General features: G+C 46.8%; 1 pseudogene; it reads left to right on the top strand.

Annotated features, from left to right (window-relative positions):
* Positions 1-12,267: 12,267 nt before the first annotated feature.
* Positions 12,268-13,465, top strand: LOC147260977 (protein NYNRIN-like; annotated as a pseudogene).
* The last annotated feature ends 1,376 nt before the right edge of the window (positions 13,466-14,841 follow it).

The following is a 14,841-nucleotide window of genomic DNA, read 5'->3' as shown; positions in this document are numbered from 1 at the left end:
AGCACAACTTTAACCACTTTTAAAAGGACTCTGGTACTGCAGCTGGAACAAATAAGGCAGGAGGTGCTTGAGTCACTTTGTGGTTGATTCACTTCATGAAGGATTCCAAGGTGCCTTTTGTTACACTTTGGGCAGCATTTCTTTAAATCGCAGTCTGGCCCAATGTTCACGAGCACATTTCCAGCAATGGGCATTCTCTTTAATCTATCTCTTAATGGCATCCTTTGACAGTTGGCGGAAATCTGGGCAGGCACTTATATGATGACCAGGGACACTACAATGAGGGCATATCTGGCTACGGCATGTGGCAGAATCATTTGAAGGTTTCTGAACTTGGCATTGAGGATGACTAGTACCATGAAAGACAGTAGCCACTGAGTTACTAAACTTTGGGTAATTGTATTTCATGGGCTTTCGTTTCTCTAGGGGCCCTCCCCTGTCACGTGTCTGTGTGGCCATAACTTGACACTCAGCTTCTTCTTCAAGCCAGTTGGAAAAGTCAACCAGGTTATAAGGGACCACTGGTTTGGTAGCTCGGCTGAAGCGAGCATAATTAGCAACCTGCTCAGAGGGAAGTTTGCCTAAAAGCTGCTGCACATGAGAGACGCAAACCAACTCTGCATCCCCTTCACCATTCTCTAATGACTGGAGCATGCCTACAAGAGCTTGGATCCGGATGGCAAAGTCACTAAAGCTTCTAGAATCACCAGAACTTACAGAGGGAAGATTCCAGATGGCTGTAATCTCCCTCAAGACAAGCTGCTGTGGCTGACCATATCTCTCCTGCAAGGCTAGCATAGCTCTGGTGTAAGGATGGGGATGATGTGCATAGGCCAAGGCGAGGTGACAGGCTTTGTCCATCTTCAAGTGGTCCAACAGCACATGGTATTTAAACTGTTCACTTTCATCATGGGTTAGAAGATTTGTAAGAGCCATCTTAAGCAGTACAAACTGTTTGGGATCCTCATGGGTAAGGTAGGGGAAGGAAGGGGCCGCAACTGGATGAGCTCTTTGGAATTGCGGTGGCTGCTGTAATGGGTATTGACACACTAACTGAGCTTGGTTAGTAGCATCTACACTGCCAACATGCTGGAGAGAAGGATCAGCGTAACAATAGGCTGATGTAGCCTGAGGATGTGGATCAGCAGCTGGAGGAAACTGTTGCTGATACAAAGGGGCACAAGGCTGCAGGGAAGTAGGCCCAGGAGGATGCATAGCTACTTGTGAAGGAGGCTGTGAGTAGGGATGATTAGGCAAAACAACCGTGGGAGAGGGATGGGACCCTGGAGGTAGTTGAACAGTCAGCTGAGTGGGCTGAGAAGCAGAGGATGCTCTAAAATCATGGGTCCTAGGGAAGGGCAAAGAAAGATAACTTTTTGCTCGGACAGTAGGCTGGGGCTCATAATTTTCCCGAGGCCTGGATGATAAATCCAGGGGAGCACCATAAGTCAAAGCTACTGCTCCTTGACCTGGTTGCTGCAAGTCAGCAGGTTCACTTGTCACATCAAAGTCCGACTGATGCTCATCATGATGCCCAGTGACTTGGGTTGCCTGGAACAACTTGGACGTAGCAGGCTGCGGGGTAGCCTGTGAAGTACTAGGAGGCGGTGGAAGGGAACAAAGATGACTGAGTGCTGGTAGTGAAGGAGAGTGAGAGACACAATGAATGATGGGAATGTTAAGCTCACATAACTTCTCATGCAGTTCGTGCACTATAGGAGGGGGTTTCTAGGAAGAAAGAGATTGTGGGACTTGCTCAGTGTCACAATCATCCTCTAATGAAGGTAAAGAATGAGGAGAAGTATATGCACTACAACATGACTGGGCATCCAGTCTGTCTCCTAAGGCCGCCACGCTCTTCCCCAGCTGCAGAATTAGGCCTTTTAGCTGGTCCATTTCTTTCTTCATAAGTTGCAAGTCCATACTAGTAGATTCTTCTGCAGGATTATGGGGTTCAGAGGGAAGGAGAAGTGATCCACTGGAAACTGATCTTTCTGCTGAAGTTGGATATCTAGCTTGTCCTGGAGGCTTTGGAGGCTGAGGGATAGGATCAGACTTAAAGGGCTGAGGATTGACTGGAGGTGGGCCTGAGAATGGTGTGATAATCCCTCAGATATGTAGGTTGTCTATGGGAACGTGCTGGCCTATTTGTTTGTGCTTCATCCATTGAATTGATCTCTGCATCTGGCTCGAAGGACCATGTAAAATATTATATGAGTTTTGGTTTGTGGTGAGGAGGTACACCAACGCAATGGTTTGCGTTTAGACAAAGGCACAAACAGCAGGGATCCAGCTCATCTCCATTTATTGTTGAACTGGTTCTTTCTGATATAAAAGTAAAGAATATAAAGGTGAGAAAACATTAGTCAAGACAACCCATACATCATTTTCAAACAAATAATCTAAACAACATAGCTCAACTTAATAAATGATAAGGCCTAAAATATGAGTTACTATGTTAACTAGAAAGCAAAGAGTTTGGGGAACAAAAAGGGTTCACTCACGACATATACACAGCTCAACAATCACTGCCAGCTTCTTTGTCCTCAGGCATGGAAAGAGGATTCACCCGGGTGAGCTAGCAGCTTAAATAGGTTCCCATGCTCCACCCACCACTCAGGTGAGATGGGAGGAGACAGGGGCATTTGATGAAGGCAGGGATTTTCTACACACTGTCTGTTAAAATCTGATTCAGACTCTCTCTTGCACTCTCACTGTGCATGTAGTGGGGTCTCCAGATATATCTGTGTCTGCTTTGCTGTATGAAATAAAGTGTTGATTTGTCTAAAGCAGACGACTCCAGTTGATCTCTTCTCATCAACGGACCCGGTGAAGTCGGCGTACTTCAACAATTTGGGGGCTCGTCCGGAATGAGAGTGAGGTCTTAATTTGGCTGTTTTGACTGAGCACAAAGGACACCACAAACTCTGGTCGACCAACAGAAATAAGGTAAGCAGAAACCTGTTCCAACAAAATCTGCGCATTTGAGAATTCTACCAAATTAAGAGTTAACAGTGTCCTAGTGTTAAGTTCCAAATTATGGAGTCTATGGTGAAGAATGAAAAGAGTGAATAAGAGTTGATATTGTCCTTGGTTTGGCAACCCCACTATTCTCTTGACGAGGGAATAGGGCCTTGGGTTAAAGTCCCATTGGGTTAGAAGCCCGGGGAATTCAGGACCCCCGAATTCTACTACATATTTTTATATTGTGTGGTCACAGCGGACCAGGAAAATTTTAAGTCTCTCCTAATGAGACAATATTGTTTGACTGGGCCAGTTGCTCGGGTGAACTCCATACAAACTGGCTGGCACATCTCACTGTTAAGCAGGGACAGATGGATGGAGAAGTTGACAGAGACATTGTTGATAATGTTTGGGGCCCAAGGACTCAATGGAGGCCACTGGGGCAGCAAACAGAAAATATTTTTGCTTGTAATTGGGAACGTGGGTTCAGGGAAAGACAAAGAAAAGGCAAGAAATAAGGCAAAGAGAAGAATGGAGGAGGTGTTAAAAGAAAGCAGAGCAGGGAAAGAGGATCGGATGGCACTTGGTAAGTTGTTGTGGGAGAAGGAGAAAGAAAACAGGGAAAAGAGAGATGAGGCTAAAAAGAAGGGTGACCAGGCAGGGCTATTGGAAAGGAAGAAGTGGAGGAAAGAAGAAAAAAGACATGAGGAAGAGAGAAGGGTGTTGTATGGTCTGGCTATGTTTTGTCAGGGAGCGGAACATGCAAATCGAGAAACCCTCCCCACCAAGGATGACCCGGAGCACCAGCAGGCCTCACCACCATATGAGAAAGGTGGGTGTCCACCAACCGCTCCACCAGCAGGACTCTATCCTGTGCTACAGGTCACCACCGGCAGGTTCATCGTGGAGACCGAGAAGGCATCCACAGCCCGACTGCACCTAGGGAAGCCAGTACCGTGCTCCAAGCCCTACCAACCCTGGCTGAAAAGGGAGAAGAGGACGCCAGAAGTGTAAGTTCTCGAGGCACAAATTCTGGTCACGCAGAATATGAACTTCTGTTGGCAGACGAAGGAGAAGTGAGTGAAACGTTTGATGACCGGGTGCGATGAATGACCCACGAACACCATCCTTATGGACCCGCGAGGCGATGGCAAAATGCCCTGGAAAAAGAAGACGAGTTGAAGTAATGGGCTCGCTTTCAGGCTATTGGGAGAAGGAGGAAGACTGTGAGGAGAAGAAGGACCTCATAACACTCGACGAGATAGAGCTCAGGAGTGAGGTATCAGGACATGCTATCACAAAATCCAAAACACGGCCACCACGTAGTACATGTAACATGACACTGCGCAGCCACAAACACCGACACGATACCCCTTACTGCAAATGAGAGAGGGCAGAAGTGACAAATACAGACCTCTTGCGTTTGGTGATGTGCAATCAATCGTTGATAAAATGCCTCCACTGGCGGAGGGAGGCGGACTCTTGTTAACAAAATTAGATATGTTAACCGCCAGACAGAAACAAGCACTCTGTGATTTCAGAGCTGTAGCATCCCGCTGCATGTCCAGACATAACTTTAAAGACATTGGACTAGACGCTAACACTAATGAAGACCCTGATGACATGCCACTAACAATAGTAATAGACCCCTTAGGGAGTGGAAATTTGCTCCTAATAGCTTGCCCTAACACAGCCGCCATTCCTAAATTAACCTGGAGCTCGTCCCACCATCCTTGAGAATATCTGACTCAGTCTAAAGATGAGTGGACCAGACACACCGGGTGCCACCCCGGAAAGGCAGGAATGGTTTCACAAAGCTGTGTTGGATGTAGTGCCTGAATCGGTAAGAGAAAGCATGATGAGTAACCCTGACTTACCAGGAAGTGATTCTAACATATGAGAAAAGCATCTTGTGCACCACCTGCTGAGAGCTAAAGATGAGGCGAACAAAGAAGAAAATTCAGTAAGAGATCTTCAAACAGAATTACTGAAGCTGCAGCTGGGAGAGGCGAGACAAAAGGTAAATGACAAAAAGAAAAAAGAAACTATGATGCATAAACAAATGATGTCTAGCAGTTTACAGAAAATGGCTGGGGAGCTGCCCCGCTGGACCAGAGACACCAGATCTGTTCCCAGTACCCCCATGGGCTCCCGAGACCGCACGGTCCACCAAGGGGACCAGCTGCCCAATGGCGAGCTCAGAACTCATGTGGAGGGTACAGGGGAGGAGCTTGAGGTGGAAGGGGTTGGGCGAGAGGTTGAGGAGGCCGTGGGGGACCGCCTCGGGGACAGCAGGTGGGAGGTGAGTGCTACATGTGTGGACAACTTGGACACTGGGCAAGAGAATGTCACATGCAGGGACCTGCACCACGTGGGCATGGAGAAAGTGGCGGACCACCCAGAGGAATGAGGGCCTGTGATCCTCAGGCAGCACCGATCCAGGGTGAACAATATCCCCTGACAGGAGGGGACGAGTGGGAGGAGCCCGGCACCTATCAACAACTGTGAAACCCGGATGACATAGGTAAGGCAGATCCTATGTTATCTCTAAGGGTGTTGGATGACGACCTGCCATTTTTGGTCGACACAGGAGCGACACTCTTGACTTTAAACCATCTTCTTGAGAACGGTGAATGCTGTGGGCTTCTCTGGGGTTGGACAGAAACTGCCGGTCACAATACCACTGAAAACCCAATTAGGTAAACAGACTCTTTTGCATCCATTTGTTGTCTCTCCGGGTGTACCTGTTAACCTGTTGGGGCGAGATCTTCTCATCAAACTAGGAGCTTCCATCCTATGCAGTCCGGACGAACTCACTGTGACTCTACCAGATGGAACGTGCCTCCAATGTAATACGAACACCCATGGAGCAGGGCAGTACGTTCTTAAGCCACTGGAGGATGAGCTGGGGGACATCTATTGGGTATGTTACAGCCTGAAACCCCCCTATGTAATAACACCCTGTATGCCTACCTGCAGTGGAAACACTGGATCTCCCTACTCGAGCCCTACGTCCCTCCGCCCGACCCACCTCATGTCACCCTCGTCTACGACCGAATGAGCAACGAGTGGTGTCAGGAAGAATTTGACGCACATCTAGAAGGTAAACAATGGCAAATCACTTCACAAAATATTTATGCCGGTCCAGAGGGTGTAGCCGTGGGCACAATCCTCTCCAAAGAACAGATGGTATGGTATCATATGCAAGGACGAAGCAGTTCCACATGTTTCCCTCGCATTACATCCTAACCATCAAGCTAAAGATCTTGGCCCGATGGTCAAAAAAGCTACAGCAGCCACCAATTGGATAGCTACTCAGATACCTGCTGTCTCGTTCTCACCCACCTGCAAAACCTATTGCATTAACCTAAAAGTAACAGACACAGTCACGCTACAACATGATCATGTTGCTAGAAACCACTGCAGGGAAAAGATGGACCACCCCTCAGTGGAAGAGATGTTATCTACCCTCCCTGTGGAATTGAGGTCCCAAGGGCCCACGGATGTCGGGCTCACTGATTGTCAACTGTTACATTTTCAGTGGTAGACACCACTCCCTTATGGATCAGACAATATCCTTACAAACCAGAGGCAGAAGCAGGTATAGCTGACACTATTGCAGGTCTCATCAAATCCGGGGTATTAGAACCATCCACCTCCGCATGGAACATGCCCATACTCCCGGTCGAGAAACAAGGGACAGGTAAATACCACATGGCACATGATCTAAGAGCTACAAATGAAATTCTGACTTCAGCCACCATTCCTGTGCCCAACCCCTATGTGGCACTCACTAATTTGGGACCGCACCAACCATGGTTTGCATGCATTGATTTTGCTAACGCTTTTTTCTGCTTACCACTTGTGGACAAATGCAGAGACATTTTCTCCTTTACCTACAAAGTACAACAGTGGCGATACACCAGGGTACCACAAGGATTTGCTCTATCACCAGGACTGTTCAATCAGGTACTAAAACAAGCCCTGGATGGTTGTCCGCTTCCTCCGGACACCACTCTAATCCAGTATGTAGATGATCTTCTCATTGCAGCGCTGACACCAGCAGCGTGCCTGGCTGCAACGAAGGCTGTCCTCATCCAATTGGCTGGATGCGGTTTTAAGGTCAGTAAAAACAAACTCCAAGCTGTCAGGATGTAAGTTACCTTTTTGGGCAGAGTACTCTCGCAAAAAGGAGCTGGCATGTCGCCTGCACATAGATCTACCATATTGCATCACCCAAAGCCCATGACTGTAAAGGAAATGTTGTCGTTTCTCGGTCTGACTGGGTACAGTCGCAATTACATTCCTGATTATACGGGCACGACACAGGCTCTCTGTAACTTGATTAAAGAACATGGCATGTGTAACCTCAACGCTAAGCTAAATTGGACTAAAGACACTGAGTCAGTGTTCATGCAACTCAAACAAAAACTAGCACAGGCCGCAGACCTGGCTCGACCTGACTACCAGTCTCCATTTTTCCTCGATGTTTCTGAAACAGAAGGAGTTGTTAACGGTGTTCTGTTTCATAAAAAAGGGGGAGAAAGGAGCATACTCCTGTACATCAGCATAATGCTGGACTGGATGGAAAAACGACACTCAAAATGCATACAACACGCAGCAGGGGTAGCAAAACTGATTAAAAAAACAGCACACATAGTTATGGGACACCCCCTAAGGGTACTCACGTCACATAGCATTATAGCATATGTCAACTCCCAGACATTCACCCTGACATCACTAAGGCAACAGAGACTCAGTAAAATACTGGAAGCACCAAACATCACATTCACCCATAAAGGAATCAACATGGCTGACTGGATGGGAACTGGACCACTGCATGCGTGTGAACATGAAGTGCAAAAGGATGAAAAGGTACGACCAGATCTGAAAGCTCAACCATTAACAGATGCTGAAGAAATGTTCACAGACGGATTTTGCTACAAAGAGGAAAAATGTGGAGTGAAAGCAGGACAATACGCGGTGGTGAAGAAGGAAGGACCCAACTTGGTGACACTAGAGGCCAGGTGACTGGAAGGACAGCAATCCACACAAAAAGCAGAGGTAATGGCTCTCATTACAGCTCTCAAACTAGGAGAAGGAAAACAATTAAACATCCAACAAGATGGCACCAGTGTGTTTGTCGGCTTGCCGTCTTTTCCGACAGCTCCTACCTGTTAATTTGTTGTGTCTCTCTCTGCTAATTCCCCTGCTGCTCTGTGAACACTCTATGGCTCTTCATACTTATGATTGCCAGTCTCTGCTGCATATTAAGAACTATTTCGAGCAGTACACGAGTGGAAATCCTGCTACCAGTTTCAGACACCATCCTGTGTTCTCCCACCTGCCTGTGGAGTGCGCTCCCTGGCTCCCTTGCTGCTCTTTTTGCCGCCAGAAATGTCGGAAGCGGCGGGGTAAACGTGGAGGTCTCTGAGTGAAGATCAAGGCCTGGGCCTGTCTCACTGTCTCTCAGCCATGGTCAGGTTCCCGCTGCCGCCGTCTACTCCACACAGATCCGGTTGATCTCTTCCTGACGCAGCGATCCTGGGACCTAAACTACTCCTGCCATGTACCCATTGTCCCACGGCTTCCCTCGGAACCTGTCATCCCCATCCGACCGAGACCTTGCATCTGCAGCAGTGGGGTAAACCCGGATAACATTCGACTGTTGGAATACTCTTGTTGTGTGCAGCTCGCGACACACACCAAGGCGAAAGGGGCGCTTGTCAACAGCAGATCAGTGTCAAATAAGACGTTCATACTGAATGACTTTTTCTCCCGTCATGATCTGGATCTATTATTTTGAACTGAGACCTGGATTTCTGCCGGAGTTGGTGAGTCCTCTGCCTTTGGTGAACTGTGCCCTCCAAACTGCTCTGTTATTAGCACCTCAAGGCAGAGCGGACGTGGTGGTGGAGTAGCTCTTGTTGACAAAAACGTTTTAATAATCCAGCCACTTTCCATGAGGACTTATCCCACCTTTGAACTGCAATGTGTTACTCTGGAATCAAAACGCAGCCCACTGTTGTGTATGTTGATTTACAGATCTCCCAAACCAGATAAAGACTTCATTACAGAATTTTCATCTTTTTTATCTGACTTTGTGTCAATGTATGATCGTCTGTTGTTGCTGGGCAATTTCAATATCCACGTCTGCTGTCCGGATAAGTCCATGGTCAAGGAATTTTGTGACGTATTGGATGCGTTTGGATTCACCCAGCACATCGACCAAGCCACCCATATACTGGGTCATACTCTGGAACTTGTCCTATCCTATGGTTTTTCTGTTGAGAACATCACAGTTGACAATGCTACATTTTCTGATCATAAGCCCATCTTTTTTAACATCAACATTGCTTATCCTGTTCATATAGTCAAAGCTCCTGGACAATACCTCCATCGCTTAAACCCTCAGGCTACAGCCCAGTTCACTGACTGTTTTTTAAGTAAAGATGTAGCCTCAGCTATGACTGCAGCTGCTGATGTCTCATGTAGCCCTGATGATTTAAGTGTTTTATTTAACTCATCCTGCACAGAGTTTTTGGATTCAGTGGCCCCTCTGATACAAACATCCTGATTTTAAACCTAAGGTGAGGCTTGATGACCATACTCGCTCACTCAGGCAGGCCTGCCGTAGAGCTGAAAGGAGATGGAAGAAAGACCGTCTTACTGTCTCCTTTCAAATTTTCAAATCTGCTTTGTCATCTTTTCAGGCTGCTGCCAAAGAAGCCAGAGCCAGACATTTTTCAGATATCATTAACCGGCATTCCAATTGAAATCCTGTTTAACACAATAAACTCCATCATTAACCCACCTCTTTCTCCAGCCCCCATTATAAATTCGGACGTCTGCAAGAACTTCCTTCATTTTTTCACTGAGAAAATTGAGAACATCAGAGCTCTGTTCCCTCCTTCTGCTCCATCTCCTCATACACCCCCACACCCCATAGCTACTTTCTGTCATTTCAACCCTGTCTCCATGGTCCATTTAAAGGACATTGTCCTCCACATGAAAACCACCTCGTCCACTGGTGACAAGGTTCCATGTTCCATTCTGAAGGAAGCCTTTGATGTCATAGGACCCTCCCTACAACTCATTGTAAACGCTTGTCTGTCATCTGGTACTGTCCCTGCTTGCCTCAAACATGCCGTTGTCCAGCCTCTACTGACGAAACCCAACCTAGACACCAAATGTTTGAACAACTATAGGCCCATCTCGAAACTGCCTTTTATTTCTAAAGTGCTAGAAAAAGTAGTGTTGTCCCAGCTGTCCCCTTTCCTATCGCAACATGCCATCTTGGAGCCCTTTCAATTAGGATTCAGGCCCTGTCACAGCACTGAAACTGCATTGCTGAAAATAACAAATGACTTGCTCCTCACACTCAACGCAGGTCAAAATGCAGTCCTGGTCCTGTTGGACCTCAGTGCAGCCTTTGACACCGTGGATCATGCCATCCTGCTCAACCGCCTGGAAGAGTGGCTGGGCATTGAAGGGACATCACTACTCTGGTTCAAGTCATATCTCCAACATAGAACTTTCTCAGTGTCCATCGGTCATTCCTCATCTGCCTCTGCCCCAGTCTCCTATGGTGTCCCCCAAAGCTCAATTTTAGGGCCAATAATCTTCTGTTTATACATGCTCTCCCTAGGGGACATTATCCGTAAGCATTTTGTTTTTCATTTTTACGCTGATGACACACAGCTATATCTACCATTAACATCACAGGAGTCCGCCCAATCTCTCTTAGACTGTATAGAAGCCATTGAGCATTGGATGTCCAACAATTTCTTACAACTCAACGACAGCAAGACCAAGGTAGTAATTTTTGGATCCCCTAAATCAATACCCACAGTTACTGACGATCTATCTCACCTCTCCTCCTTTGTTAATCCCTCTGCCAAACCCCTTGGGGTTATCTTTGAGTCTGACTTGTGTTTTAAATAACAGATTAATACTGTCATAAAAAAGTCACCACCAGCTGAGAGTGATCACCTGGCTCAAGCCCTCACTGTCCTTTCAAGACCTGGAAACAGTTATACATGCCTTCAAAACATCTCGGCTGGATAACTGCAATGCCCTTTATTTTGGCCTCCCCTAGACCCAGCCTGCTCGCCTGCAGTTGGTGCAGAATGCTGCTGCTAGGCTTTTAACAGGCACCAAGAGGCAAGAACACATCACCCCTGTCCTCTCCTCTCTGCACTGGCTCCCTATCTGTTTTAGAATTCAATTTAAAATGCTCCTTTTGTTTTTTATATCACTTCATGGCCAGGCCCCTATGTACATCTCTGACATGCTCCAGCATTACTCTGCACCCAGGTCCCTCATATCTGCTGACAAAGGTCTCCTCCATGTTGCCCGATCCGGCCTCAAGCACAAAGGGGACTGTGCTTTTGCTTTGGCAGCTCCACGTCTCTGGAATGGTTTACCTCCTGACATCAGATCTGCTCCCACGATCACTACTTTTAAATCCAGACTAAAAACACATTTCTACACATTAGCATTCGCCTCTTAGTTTTTCTATTTTCTTCTATCTCTTTTATCTTGCCTTTTTGTATTGCACTTAATGTATACTTTTGTTGTGCCATGTTGTCATGTTGCGCTATGTCCATGGCCTCCTGTGCTAATATGTGTGTCCTGCTTTGTCCTTCTCTATTGGAATGCTCATTTATTTTTTGCTTGAGCATGTCTTGCTTTTAGCTAAATTTTTTTTTTTTTAGTCTTTTAGTTTAACACTGTACTGCACTTTGGCCAGTTCTCACTGTTTTTAAATGTGCTATATAAATTAAACTAACTTACTTACTTACTTACTATCCATACGGACTCTGCCTATGCTGCCGGAGCAGCACATGTGGAACTGGGACAATAGATCAGAGCAGGATTCCTCATGGCAGGTAACAAACCGATTAAACACAAGTAGGAAATAAGAGAATTAGCAGAAGCTCTGCAACTTCCCCAGGAAGTGGCTATCATAAAATGCAAAGGTAATGACACCGCCACGACGGAAGTACTAACAGGGAACCGAGAAGCAGACGCGGCAGCGAAAAGAGCAACAGGTTACCTGCCCCAACTACAAATGGTGAGAATGGAAGAAGAACTACAAATGTCTCCACAGGTCACGCTGACTGACATCAGCCGGTGTCAAAAGGGGCCTCGCCACAGGAAAAGACAACACGGAGACAGAGAGGAGGACTTGAAACTGAGGGGCTCTGGCGAGGGCCTGATGGACAACTAATACTGCCCCCTGGAATCAGAGAGCGGACACTGGAAGAAGCACACAGAATCTGTCACGTGGGAGCAGCTCAGATGAGTCAAAATCTGAAAGAACGGTGGCATCCGTTCTTATCAGACATGATAAAGAATTGGGTAAAAAGCTGTTCCATATGTTCCCTGTACAACTCTAAGCCAACCATTAAACCTGAGACAGGTATGTTTCCAGGCCAGGCAGGGAGATTGTGATAGACTACACGGACATGGGGACGACGGTCAGAGGGTACAGGTATGTGTTGATGTGTGTGGATGTGTTTTCAGGATGGCCAGAGGCGTGGCCAACAAAGAAGGAGGATAGCAAGTCGTGGTGAAGTTTTTGATTAATCAATACATTCCTTGGCACGGGTTCCCGCAGAAAATAAGATCAGATAATAGGATACATTTCAAAAACCAACATCTACAACAGGTGGAGGCAATGTTGGGGTTGAAGCACTTGTTTGGCACCGTGTGTCACCCTCAATCACAAGGTAAGGTGGAAAGAATGAACCAAGCCATCAAAAAAAGATTGGCTAAAATCTGTGCACAGACAAATTTAAATTGGTTGGATGCTCTACCATTGGCTCTAATGACAGTTCGATGCTCTGTTAATCAGGGAACAGGTTTCACCCCATTTGAACTCTCCACAGGAAGGCACTTCCCAGGACCAGGAGCAGGCCTGCCACCAGTGGAGCTGGAATTCGAAAGAGGGCACAAAGCATATTTTACTGAACTCCAAGCTCTCATTTCAGATTTTTCCAAACAGGTCCGGGACAAAAGACAGGCGAAGATCGAGGGCATCCTCCCCATGGTTGACTGGGTCCTGCTGAAGGTCATCAAGCGGAAGTGGTCTGAACCCAGGTGGACCGGTCCATTCCAGGTGACTGAGAGGACGTCCCACGCGGTGCGGCTCAGAGGGAAAGGAGACACGTGGTACCATTGGAGCCAGTATGCAGTGGCAGCGGAACCAGGCAAATTGGTCCAGGAGATCCACGCAGACCTTCAAAGACGGTGCACTGACTCGGCTGAGTCAGAATCAAACCCTGACCTCAACAAAGGGGCAAAAGAATCCCTGGTCAGTGGCAAGGTCACAGGGCAGTCGACCCCTGTGACTGAGAGAAAGAAGATACCACCCAAAACAGCTGACAAAATGAATGATGGACAATTGATTCTGCTCATCATCCTCTGGCTGGTCGTATGTTTTACTTTTCTTACCGCTATGCTCAAGTTAGCCCTCGCAGGTAGCACTGTGTTTTAACTGCTTAAAGCTGAATCAAGTGTATTTAAAGGTTCTTTGCATTCCTCTGTTAATTGATGAGCCAGAAGATCCGGAAGAAACTTATTTTCAACGGTACTAATTAGAGTGATCTCCTAAAGGAGATCAAAAAGGGGGAATTGTGAGATCATGAGCTGCTGATCATGTTCTGTTCATATGTCACCACCATATCAGGAGTTTATTGTGTGTAAGTACATGACATGATTGTTTGTATTAAGTTGTGCAGGCTGCTAGTCGCACCCGAACTGTCAAGGCTGATTGTTAAAAAAAAAAAAAACAAACAACCAATGAGGCTATGGCTACAGTGTCTCTCCCTGCGCAGAACTGTGTCATGAGGCTAATGAAATATTGTACGATAGAGACGATTCATAGAACCGGCTCTCTAGCGTGAATTACGTTCAATGAATCGCGTACTGACTCAACGGATGTGCTGGCTCTTCGCATATGGTTCTCCGACTCACATACTGGCTCTCCGACTTGTGAATCGACTCAGGTACTGGGTCACCCAGTGAGTCGCGTACTGACTGATTCACCTGAATCACATGTTCACTTAGCAAGATGGTTCACTTGGCTCAGTCACTCTGCCACTCCTCCTTCCCCCTTGAAAATAAATTTATTCATATATTTGCTTTAACTGTAGATTAATCCATACATATATATTTGCTTAAACTGTAGTTAAATTTATACATATATTTACTTAAAATAGCATGAAGTAGTGGGAGTCAGAAGTAGATAAGAGCAAGGTCATGAATCAGGAAAAAGAGAGGTTTTGATCTTCACAGATGCAACAAGAAGTATACGATGGGAACAGATGTGCTGTTAGGGTCAGACAGAAGATTCTGCAAAATAACACAAAGATCAAAAATACACACTTGCACGCAGAAGCGATCACATAAGCACCTCCTTGTAACACATAAAACTGGAGAAGATAGTTAGATTGTTGGACTTCTTGCCCCAACGCCAGGGACGACGCATCTGTGTATGCTGACTCCAGGATAGAGGAAGACGATCTCCAGAGCTCGACCCTTCAGCTGGCCAATGGCCCTCTCCACTACTGACCGAGTGCGGGAGTGGAGGTTGTTGTACCTACACTCTCGGTCAGTGTGGGGGTTGTGGAGAGGGGTCATCAGCCAGGTTCTCAGGGAGTAGCCACTGTCACCTACAGTGAAAGCACAGTGTTGCACCCTTTTGGCTCAATTTACTGGTGCAAGTTAAGTTTCTCGAATAACATAATATTGAGCATTTACTCACCCAGCAGCCAGCCTCCATCACCGCACCTGCCTGCAGCCTCTCCCCAACAGTGCTGTTGGACAGAATGTGCGAGTTGTGCATTGAACCAGGCTACCTCGCAACAATGT

Source organism: Aulostomus chinensis, chromosome 5 (assembly GCF_037954235.1).
Source record: "Aulostomus chinensis isolate RoL2024-O1b breed Wild chromosome 5, RoL_Achi_v1.0, whole genome shotgun sequence".
NCBI classification, from domain to species: domain Eukaryota; kingdom Metazoa; phylum Chordata; class Actinopteri; order Syngnathiformes; family Aulostomidae; genus Aulostomus; species Aulostomus chinensis.
Note: the sequence above shows the minus strand (reverse complement) of the source record. Positions and strands in the feature narration are given on the sequence as shown.